Genomic DNA, 11,241 nt, shown 5'->3' with positions numbered 1-11,241 from the left:
ATAAATGGCAGCGTTATAGTATTTGAGCCCAAGTCTCCCTAATGCTGGAGATGGCCATTCATCACTATGCTATACTTTCATTGTTTTTGTGGATCCATAATTGAGGCTACCTGTTAAATAATTGGCTTAGAAGTGAGGAATGTGTTCACAGCTAGAATTTACAGTAACACGCAGTGTGTCTGTAGCTTCTCATACTAAAAAGAGGCTCTTACACTTGTACATTTTCAAGCTCTTTTCCTCATGAGAAGAAAAGAAGGCCAGGTTAAGGGGGAAGCACCATGGAGAAGGTTTAGAAATTTCCATTTTGCCTTGTTACCCAAGGACACATTTGCAACTTTCTATCTAGCTCACTAAACCTGGTAGGTTCACCTGACAGGATCACATTCTTTATTTTATTTTTAAAAAATATATTTTTATTGATTTCAGAGAGGAAAGGAGAGGGAGGGAGAGATAGAAACATCAATGATGAGAGAATCATTGGTCGGCTGCCTCTTGCACGCCACACGCTGGGGATCAAGCCTGCATGTGCCCTGACCGGGAATCGAACCATGATCTCCTGGTGACTAGGTCGACACTCAACCACTGAGGCACGCCAGCCAGGCAGGATCACATTCTTTAGACCTTTCTAGCAAAAGGATGAGGACCGCTTTGCACTTACAGAATATTGGATTCTTATCAAGTGAGATTAGTCTGGAGCTGACTCACATAGACCCAGGGCAGGAGTGGCAGCTGCCCCATTGTGAGAATGGCACATGCAAGGTTGTGTGTATTTCGCAGGAGAGCCGTGATCTAAAGTCAGCTCCCAGGCAGAAAACAGGTCAAAATTACTCTGGAAAAGTCCCCTCGGGAGGCACCTTGGTAGAGATCCTCCCATCTCTTAGCAGGCGCCACCCGGATGCTTTTTTTTTTTTTTTTTTTTTTTTTTTTTTTTTCTTTTTTATTTTTTTATTTTTTTATTTTTTTTTTATTTTTTATTTTCCTCTTAAAGTATTACAAAGGGTATTACATAAGTATCCTTTCCCCCCCCCCCCCCGCCCTTGACAAACCACTACCCTCCCTTACCCCCCAGTGTCTTATGTCCATTAGTTATGCTTATATGCATGCATACAAGTCCTTCGGTTGATCTCTTACTCCCCTCCCTCCTGCCCCCCAACTCTCTCTGGCCTTCCCACTGCAGTTTGACAATCAGTTTGAGGCAGCTCTGCCTCTGTATCTATTATTGTTCAAAAGTTTGTAATGGTCTTTATTATCCATGAATGAGTGAGATCATGTGGTATTTTTCCTTCATTGACTGGCTTGTTTCACTTAGCATAATGCTCTCCAGTTCCATCCATGATGTTGCAAATGGTAGGAGTTCCTTCTTTTTAACAGCAGCATAGTATTCCATCGTGTAGATGTACCACAGTTTTCTAATCCATTCATCTACTGATGGGCACTTAGGCTGTTTCCAGATCTTAGCTATGGTGAATTGTGCTGCTATGAACATCTGGGTGCATATATCCTTTCTGATAGGTGTTTCTGGTTTCTTGGGATATATTCCTAGTAGTGGGATCACAGGGTCAAATGGGAGTTCCATTTCCAATTTTTTGAGGAACCTCCATACTGCCTTCCATAGTGGCTGCACCAGTCTGCATTCCCACCAGCAGTGCACAAGTGTTCCTTTTTCTCCACATCCTCTCCAGCACTTGTCGTTTGTTGATTTGTTGATGATGGCCATTCTGACAGGTGTGAGATGGTACCTCATTGTTGTTTTGATTTGCATCTCTCGGATGATTAGTGACTTTGAGCATGTTTTCATATGTCTCTTGGCTTTCTGAATGTCCTCTTTTGAAAGGTGTCTATTTAGATCCTTTGCCCATTTTTTGATTGGATTGTTTATCTTCTTTTTGTTAAGTTGTATGAGTTCCCTATAAATTTTGGAGATTAAGCCCTTATCAGATATGACGTTGGCAAATATGTTTTCCCACGAGGTGGGTTTTCTTGTTGTTTTGTTGATGGTTTCTTTTGCTGTGCAGAAGCTTTTTATTTTGATGTAGTCCCATTTGTTCAGTTTCTCTTTAGTTTCAACTGCCCTAGGAGCTGTATCAGTGAAGAAATTGTTTTGGCATATGTCTGAGATTTTGCTGCCTTTGTATTCTTCTAGAATTTTTATGGTTTCCTGTCGTACATTTAAGTCCTTTATCCATTTTGAGTTTATTCTTGTGTATGGTGTAAGTTGGTGGTCTAGTTTCATTTTCTTGCATATGTCTGTCCAATTTTCCCAACACCATTTATTGGAGAGACTATCTTGGCTCCATTGTATGTTCATGCCTCCTTTGTCAAAAATTAATTGAGCATATTGGTTCGGGCTAATTTCTGGACTCTCTATTCTATTCCACTGATCTATATGTCTGTTCTTGTGCCAGTACCAGGCAGTTTTGAGAACAGTGGCTTTGTAATACAGCTTGATATCTGGCATTGAGATCCCACCTACTTTGTTCTTTCTCAGGATCGTTGCAGCTATTCGGGGTCTTTTTTTATTCCAGATGAATTTTTGGAGAGTTCGTTCTAGATCTTTGAAGAAGGCCATTGGTATTTTAATGGGAAGTGCGTTGAATGTATAGATTGCTTTGGGTAGTATGGACATTTTAATGATGTTGATTCTACCAATCCAAGAACATGGTATGTTCTTCCATCTGTTTATGTCTTCCTCTATCTCTTTTTTCAACGTCCTGTAGTTTTCTGAGTAGAGGTCTTTAACCTCTTTAGTTAAGTTTATTCCTAGGTATCTTAATTTTTTTGGTGCGATGGTAAATGGGATTGTTTTTCTGATCTCCCTTTCTGAAAGTTCACTGTTGGTGTATAGAAATGCCTCAGATTTCTTGGGGTTAATTTTGTATCCTGCTACATTGCCAAATTCATGTATTAAGTCTAGTAGCTTTTTGATGGAGTCTCTAGGGTTTTGTATGTATAATATCATGTCATCTGCAAATAAGGACAGTTTTACTTCCTCTTTTCCAATTTGGATGCCTTTTATTCCTTCTTCTTGCCTAATTGCAATGGCTAATACTTCCAGTACTATGTTGAACAGGAGTGGTGAGAGTGGGCATCCCTGTCTTGTTCCTGTTCTTAGGGGAAATGGTGTTAGTTTTTGTCCATTGAGTATGATGTTGGCTGTGGGCCTGTCATATATGGCTTTTATTATGTTGAGGTATGATCCTTCTATTCCCACCTTTCTGAGAGTTTTTATCAAAAATGGGTGTTGGATTTTGTCGAATGCTTTTTCTGCATCAATTGATATGACCATGTGGTTTTTTTCTTTCAATTTGTTTATGTGATGTATCACATTTATTGATTTACGGATGTTGTACCATCCTTGCATCTCTGGGATGAATCCTACTTGGTCATGGTGTATGATCCTTCTGATGTACTGCTGGATCCGATTTGCTAAGATTTTGTTGAGGATTTTGGCATCTATGTTCATGAGGGATATTGGCCTGTAATTCTCTTTCATTGTGATGTCTTTACCTGGTTTTGGTATTAGGGTGATGCTGGCTTCATAGAATGAGCTTGGAAGCGTTCCTTCCTCTTGAATTTTTTGTAGTAGTCTGAGGAGGGTAGGTTTTAGTTCTTCCTTGAATGTTTGGTAGAACTCCCCTGTGAAGCCGTCTGGCCCTGGGCTTTTGTTTGCTGGAAGCTTTCTGATGACTGCTTCAATTTCTTCCATAGTTATTGGCCTATTGAGGTTTTTAGATTCTTCCTGATTGAGTTTTGGAATGTTGTATTTTTCTAGGAATTTGTCCATTTCCTCCAGGTTGTCCAGTTTGTTGGAGTAGAGTTGCTCGTAGTATTGTTTAACAATCATTTGTATTTCTGTGGGGTCTGTTGTTATTTCGCCTCTATCATTTCTGATTTGGTTTATTTGGGACCTCTCTCTTTGCTTCTTGGTGAGCCTGGCTAGGGGTTTGTCAATCTTGTTTATCCTTTCAAAGAACCAGCTCTTGGTTTCATTGATTTTCTGTATTGTTTTTTTGGTCTCTATTTCATTGATTTCTGCTCTAATCTTTATTATCTCCTTCCTTCTGCTCACTCTGGGGTTTTCTTGTTGCTCTCTTTCTAATTCTTTGAGTTGTAGAGTTAGATGATTGACTACCATTTTTTCTTGTTTTTTGAGATAGGCCTGTAGAGCTATAAACTTCCCTCTCAGGACTGCTTTCATTGTGTCCCAGAGGTTTTGGATTGTTGTGTTTTCATTGTCATTAGTGTCCAGGATGTTTTTAATTTCTTCTTTGATGTCATCGGTAACCCAATCAATATTTAATAACATGCTATTCAGCTTCCAAGTGTTTGAGTATTTTGGGTTGTTTTTATTGTAGTTTATTTCTAACATTATGCCATCGTGGTCTGTGAAGAAGCTTTTTATGATTTCAATCTTCTTGAATTTGTGGAGACTTTGCTTGTGACCCAATATGTGGTCTATTTTTGAATATGTCCCATGAGCACCTGAGAGGAATGTATATTCCGCAGCTGTGGGGTGAAGTGTTCTGAAGATGTCAATTAAGTCCATCTGATCTAGTGAGTCATTTAGGATTGCTGTTTCTTTGCTGAGTTTTTGTCTAGCGGATTTATCCAGTGATGTCAGTGGTGTATTAAAGTCCCCTACTATGATTGTATTGTTGTCGATCTCTCCCCTGATATCTTCCAGAAGTTTTCTTATGTATGTGGGTGCTCCTGCATTGGGTGCATATATGTTTACCAGGGTTATATCTTCTTGTTGTATTGATCCCTTTAGTATTATGAAGTGGCCTTCCTTATCTCTGGTTATGGCCTTCACTTTGAGATGTACTTTGTCAGATATAAGTATTGCTACCCCAGCTTTCTTTTCCTTTCCATTTGCGTGAAAGATATTTTTCCATCCCTTCACTTTCAGTCTGTGTGAGTCCCTTCTAATGAGGTGGGTCTCTTGTAGACAGCAGATGTATGGGTCATGTTTTTTTATCCATTCAGCCACTCGATGTCTTTTGGTTGGAGCATTTAGTCCATTTACATTTAAAGTTATTATTGAAAGGTATTTGTTTGTAGCCATTTCTTTTTGTGTGTGTGTGTGTGGCTGTTTTCTTTCTGAGCTTGATATTTCTTCTTTTTACACCAGTCCCTTTAGCATTTCTTGCATGGCTGGCTTGGTGGTGATAAACTCCCTTAGCCCTTTTTTGTCTGTGAAGCTTCTTATTTCCCCTTCAATTTTGAATGATAGCCTTGCTGGATAGAGTATTCTTGGATTCAGTCCTTTGCTTTGCATCACTTTGTAGATTTCCGTCCATTCTTTTCTGGCCTGATGTGTTTCTGTTGAGAAATCATTTGATAATCTAATGGGAGATCCCTTGTATGTTACTTTCCGTCTCTCTCTTGCAGCCTGTAAGATTCTCTCTTTATCCTGAACATTTGCCATGGTAATTATGATGTGTCTTGGTGTGGGTCTTTTCGGGTTCACCTTGTTTGGGACTCTCTGGGCTTGTGTGACTTTTTTCTTCCCCACCTCAGGGAAGTTTTCTGATATTATTTCTTCGAATAGGTTTTCTAATCCATGTTCATCTTTCTGTTGTTCTGGCACCCCTATTATTCGTATGTTGTTTTGTTTCATGTTGTCCCAAAGCTCCCTTAGGCTCTCCTCCTGTCTTTTAATTTTTTTCTCCATTTGCCGTACAGTTTGAGTGTGTTTTGCTTCCTTGTCTTCTAATTCACTAATTCGGTCCTCCGCTTCTCCCAGTCTACTGTTGATACTTTCGATGGAGTTTTTTATTGAAGCTATGTCACTCTTCATTTCTTCTTGGGACTTACTTAAGTTGTTGATTTTTTCATCTGTTTCTTCTAGCTTCTTGCATAAGTAGTTGAGTTTTTCATCTGTTTCTTCTTGCTTCTTGAACATGTGGTGCATGTACTCTAGGAACCTTATTCTGAATTCTTTTTCCGTCATGTTGCATATCTCTGTCTCACTTAGCTGCTTTTCTGGCGAGTCCTCCTTTTCTTTCCTTTGGGGGTTTCTTTGCCTACCCATGTTTGATCTCGCTGACATATGTAGATGTTGAGGTGTTCAGTGGCTGCTCCCTGGGTGGCAGGGGCTCCTTGGGTTGTGGTTGCTGCTCAGACGGTTGCGGTAGCAGCTGCTTTCCAGTTGGCAGCAGCTCCTCTGGTGGGTGTTGTTCACAGCTGTGTTGGCTCTTCTGGCTGGTGGGGGGAGGCTTCACGTACAGTTGCTGTTCCACAGACAGAGGGTGTGGTGATCAGGAGGCTGTGGTGATCAGGAGGCTGCGGTGATCAGGGGGCTGCTGTTGCTTGGATCTGCTGCGTTGATTTAAAGGCACAAAATACAACAGAGCAAGGCACAACGTACCAGGCACTGAACACAAGTATATTCACAATATTAATAACTCCAAATAAAGGTGACCACCCGAATTAAGAGAATTAGGGGATAAGGGAGAAAGAAGAGAAGAAGATAAAAGAGAGAACAGAAAAGAAAAATAAGAAAAAAACAAACAAAAAAGGAGTGCAAAAATAGAATTGGGAAAAAAGAGGGGGGAAAAAAAGAGAGCGAAAAAAGAGAATGAAGTAGAAGTGGGGAAGAGACTCCCCGTATGAGGAGCAAACTCCAATAGAACTGCCACTAATCTCAACAAATTCCAGCAACAGATCCCTGGAGATGAATGCAAACTACAAACCACCAATAATATCCAGAGGGGTAAGGGAAAACAGAAGCACAAAAATAACTGGGGTGGGGTGGGGGAGGGAAGGGAAAAACCAGCAGAAAAAAAAAAGAAAAAGAAAAAGAAAAAGAAAAACAACCTCACAACCAGTCCTAAAAAAGAAGAAAAAACACAGAACAAAACAAACAAACAAATTTAAAAAAAAAAAAAAAAAAAAAAAAAAAAAAAAAAAGCCCAATATATTCAACAATCAAGAAAACAATAGAAAGATAAGAGAGAAAAAAAATGGTTGGAAAGTGAAGAAGGATAAAGAATAGGTGTATAAGGATTTAGAGCAGTAGATTGGAAATAGGATATATAAGTAGGGTGGAATTAGACAGGGGGTAAAAAGAGGGAATTGGGAAAGTCTGGAGCAGGAATAGGGTAAGAGAAACAGGACACCAAAAGGGGAAAAGTAAGGAAGAGGGTTTTAGCAAAGAGGTGGAATTGAGATAGGGAAAATTAATGCTAAAGGAACGATGAAAATAGAATGGAGAACACTAATCCCAAAAGAAAATAAAGAGAAAATAAAATGGCACTTTAAAAAATGGTAAAATGGTAGGAGTAATAATACTGGTTAAAAATAAAAATGTGGTAATTGAAAGGGTAAAATCAGGTGATGGAAAAAGAAGAAAAAGAGAAAAAAAAAATTGGTTTCTTAGTAAAAAGGTGAAAAAATTAAAAAGAAAAAGAAAAAGAAAAAATTTGCAGTAGTGATGGTCTTTCGGTTCTTCTACTCTTCAGCCTGGTTCGCCTTAGTCCTGCCAGGTATTTAGGAGAGTGTTGAGTTTGCCTGCATTACACTGTTCCTCCGTGTTGTAAATCACAGTCCTGATTTTAAAGCAGGCCGTATTTGTGATCCAGTCTGCCTTAATTTGTATTCCCCTAAGAGTCAGTTTGTGGCTCAACCTCTGGGTGGCAGTGTTTTTGGGTTGGCCTCTGAGGCTATACAGCTTCTCTATCCTTTTTTAATCCTTACCCTGCTCTGTGTTGTTGGTGGGACTGAAAATCCCTCTATAGGCCAGACCCTGGTAACTCCCAGGGACTAATCAGCTTGTTTTAGTCCTTTATCTCATACAGGGTGGAATCTGGGTGTGGCTGTGCTCCTTGCCTGGGGGGCTGGGGGGAGGAGTTCCACCCTCTGGAGGAATGGCTGCCCCAGTCCTGGGCCCAGGGGTGTCTCAGCACTCAATTCGCTGCCACCTCCTCCGGCTCCCCCTCTTTCCTCAGCCTCTCCCCAGATTCCCCTCGTCTGCACCTTCACCCTCTCTTCAGCACAGGTGAGTGTCTGTATCCGAACTGTCCTATGAGCAGGGTTCAGTGAAAACAAAGAAACAGACAAACGCCGGCCGGCCGCGGAAACGCTCCTCTCTTACCGGTCTGGGAAACGCTCCTCTTACCAGCACTGCATGGTCTGGGAAACGCTCCTCTCTTATGGGCACTGCATGGTCTGATCAGTTCCTCAGGATGCCCCCTTTAGTCTCAGTTCTCCGCAATCACAAAATCCAAATCTCAAATCTCCTGGCGCCAGCAAACCCGCGGAACTCCTTACCCTGGTCAGGGTCTGTGTCTGTCCCAAGAGACGCGGCTGTCTGCCATGCGGTCTCCCTCCGACCCTCTGGGCTCAGGTCTGGCAAACTTTCCTGCCCAGATCCCTGGTTTTTAACCTTTCCAGGGGAGGTCTGCCCTTCCAGGCTGCAAGCCGTCTCACCAGCTGAGTAAATTTGCCAATTCGGGGTGGGTGTTATTAGTTTCAGCTGCTTACTCCGTTTGCTCCGGGACAAGACCTGGGACGCGTCTGCCTATATCGCCGCCATCTTGCTTCCTCCCACCCGGATGCTTTTTCTCCAGAGGAGGAACACAGGGGTTGAGCACCAGATGACTATTTTTTTGTTGTAATTTCATACTATTCTGCAGCCATTTTCTTCTTCTCAATATTTTTATATAATTATCAGAGGAAATGGTAATAATTCTCTATGTACATGATGAAGCAAAGCATTGAAACATGATGCCTGCTTTATTTCCCTATCAAAGTAGCTTTCCAGCTTTCTCCCCCCGCCCCGCCCCAAGACAAGCTGTGCCTACAGCTGTTTGCTGTCTGTGAGACTAGAAGGAATAGGGCCCTGGAGGCAGAGGTCCCATTTATAAAGTGATTCTCCTGTTTGTGAAAAGCAGAAGAGTGGTGTTGAAAAAAATGCATCTGTTTACACATATATATTGGTGGAACATGTGTGAATGCGACTCCAACTCCCATTCGAGCTATTAATTTATACATTCTGAGCTCCTGGGCAAAAACTTCACACAAGTCCATCAGTCTGGGCCTCCACACCAATAAATTTCTTTATGACATACTCCTCAAGATGTATCCTTTTCCCCCCCACCTTGGGCTTTCAAACTCAGATAAATTCTCTGCCTGTGTCTACAGCCAGAGAACTCGTAAGCTCTAGAGGATTATTCTAGGTCAGGGATGTTAAATGGATGGGGCATATGTGCTGCAATCACCCATTCTTGCACTCATGGCAGACATTACTAATTGATCACAGCTCTCTCCTGCTGAATCTAGGCACTGCTTTCCTATCTTTCTGGACACAATATCTGGTATCAATTGAGCAGAATTAGCCAGTGAGTCAATCCTGTTTGCCATCTATGATCCAGTGATTTATAACCTCCTCTGCCACCCACTCCACTCCCTGCAGGAGATGGGTTTAGACAGTTACAACCATTTGTCTGTCACAGGCAGTGCTCAGCTATGCTAAACATTAGTTGATCATGTTTGTATGTACCATTGTAGTTTCAAATAATTATGCATGTTTTAAGACATGTGGCCCATCAAAATTTTGCACCCACTTATCACATCATTTATGCCACCAAACACAGGATCATGAATCCAAAAAAATGATAGCACTTGTCAATGTGTTTATTAACTAAAAACCAGCATATGTACAAAGCCCATTCTTGAATCATACAGTTCGGAACCAAGAGGCATGTTCTGTCTGGTAGAGTTATTATGGATCCATTTCTTACTCTACTTTGTCCTGCCCTTTGAGCCTCATTCTAATTTGGGGAAATTTCCTATCTGATGAATTCTGGTGAGAAACAGAACCTGTGTCCAGATGTGGGAAAGGTCAGTTACTCATTTTCCCAGCCTCCCTTGCAGCTAAGGAATGGACATATGATCTGAGTTACACCCATCAGACATACCTTTACTGACTTGGAATTGGGAGCTAGTGACACAACATGGCAGAGACAATGGAGACTTTTCAGACACAGTAGTTGCCGGTCAGCAAGATCGAGTTCTAGTGTGGCAGGGCTGTAGCACCCACAGACCAGTTCTACAGCAAGATTTGGGGTGTTGTTCCTTGATGTGCAGCTTGGAGCTTGGTTCTGCAGTTTTTTTTTTTTATCGAGTATTGTTAATTCATATTCTTTTAATAAATGATTTCACTACTTAAATCAGACAAAGTCAGTCTCTGTTGCTTGAAACTAAGAATTTTAATTGATGGAGGCTGCAGAGACAGAAGGGACAGAATCACAGGTTGGGGGGCATATTAACATACTTAGCATGCCATGTTGAAAAGTATGGCTCATTCTGGAAGGAATGGCAAGTGACAGAAGGTGTCAAATTAGAAAGTGCGAGGGACATATTTTTGCATCACTAATACAGTTGTAAATCACAAGCTCCTGAATATGAGCAGTAATACACACAGAGACTGAGAAGTGGGACTGGTAGCTTGAAAATATGTAGGGAGGGGGAAGGGATGAAAGGAGGAGTGAAGTGAAGGATGGCCACCAGGCTTCTCACCCGAATGGCTAGACTGGTGGTGGTTCCTCCAACAGAGATGAACTGGAACCAGTTCAATAAGGAATTTATATTTGGACATATGTCTTCTTTAAACTTGTCATGTTGAGATAACTGTAGATTTACATGTATGTGATAAGCAATACAGATAGATCCCGTGTACCCCTTACCCACTTTCCCACATGCAAAAACTATAACACAAACAGGATATTGACAGTGATACGGTCATGATACAGAATACTTTCACCCTTGGTAAACTGGACATCATCAAAATTAAAATACTTAGCTCTGTGAAAGACTCCGTGAAGGTGACAAAAAGACAAATTACAGATGGGGAGAAAATATTTTGCAAATCACATATCCAAATCAGGGCTTGTATCTAGAATATACAAAGAACTTTCAAAATTTAATATTTCAAAAAAGAACAATCCAATTAGAAAATTGGCAAAAGATATGCACAGACATTTCCCCAAAGAGGACAGACAGATGGCGAATAAGCACATGAAAGATGTTTAACTTAATTAATTAGAGTTATGCAAGTTAAAACCACATGAGATGTCACTACACGCACATTAGAAGGACTAAAATAAAAATGGTGATAATATCAAATGCTGGTGAGGATGTGGAAAACTGGAGCACTCTTCCATTGCTGGTGGAAATGTAAAATGGTATATACTACTCTGGAAATTGTTTTGTAGTTCCTTTATATTTATTTATTTACTT

Source organism: Myotis yumanensis, unplaced genomic scaffold, assembly GCF_028538775.1.
Source record: "Myotis yumanensis isolate MYYU_CA2020_CCGP unplaced genomic scaffold, mMyoYum1.0.hap1 SCAF_16, whole genome shotgun sequence".
NCBI lineage: Eukaryota > Metazoa > Chordata > Mammalia > Chiroptera > Vespertilionidae > Myotis > Myotis yumanensis.
The sequence above is the reverse complement of the archived record's forward strand: the minus strand, read 5'-3'. Positions refer to the sequence as shown.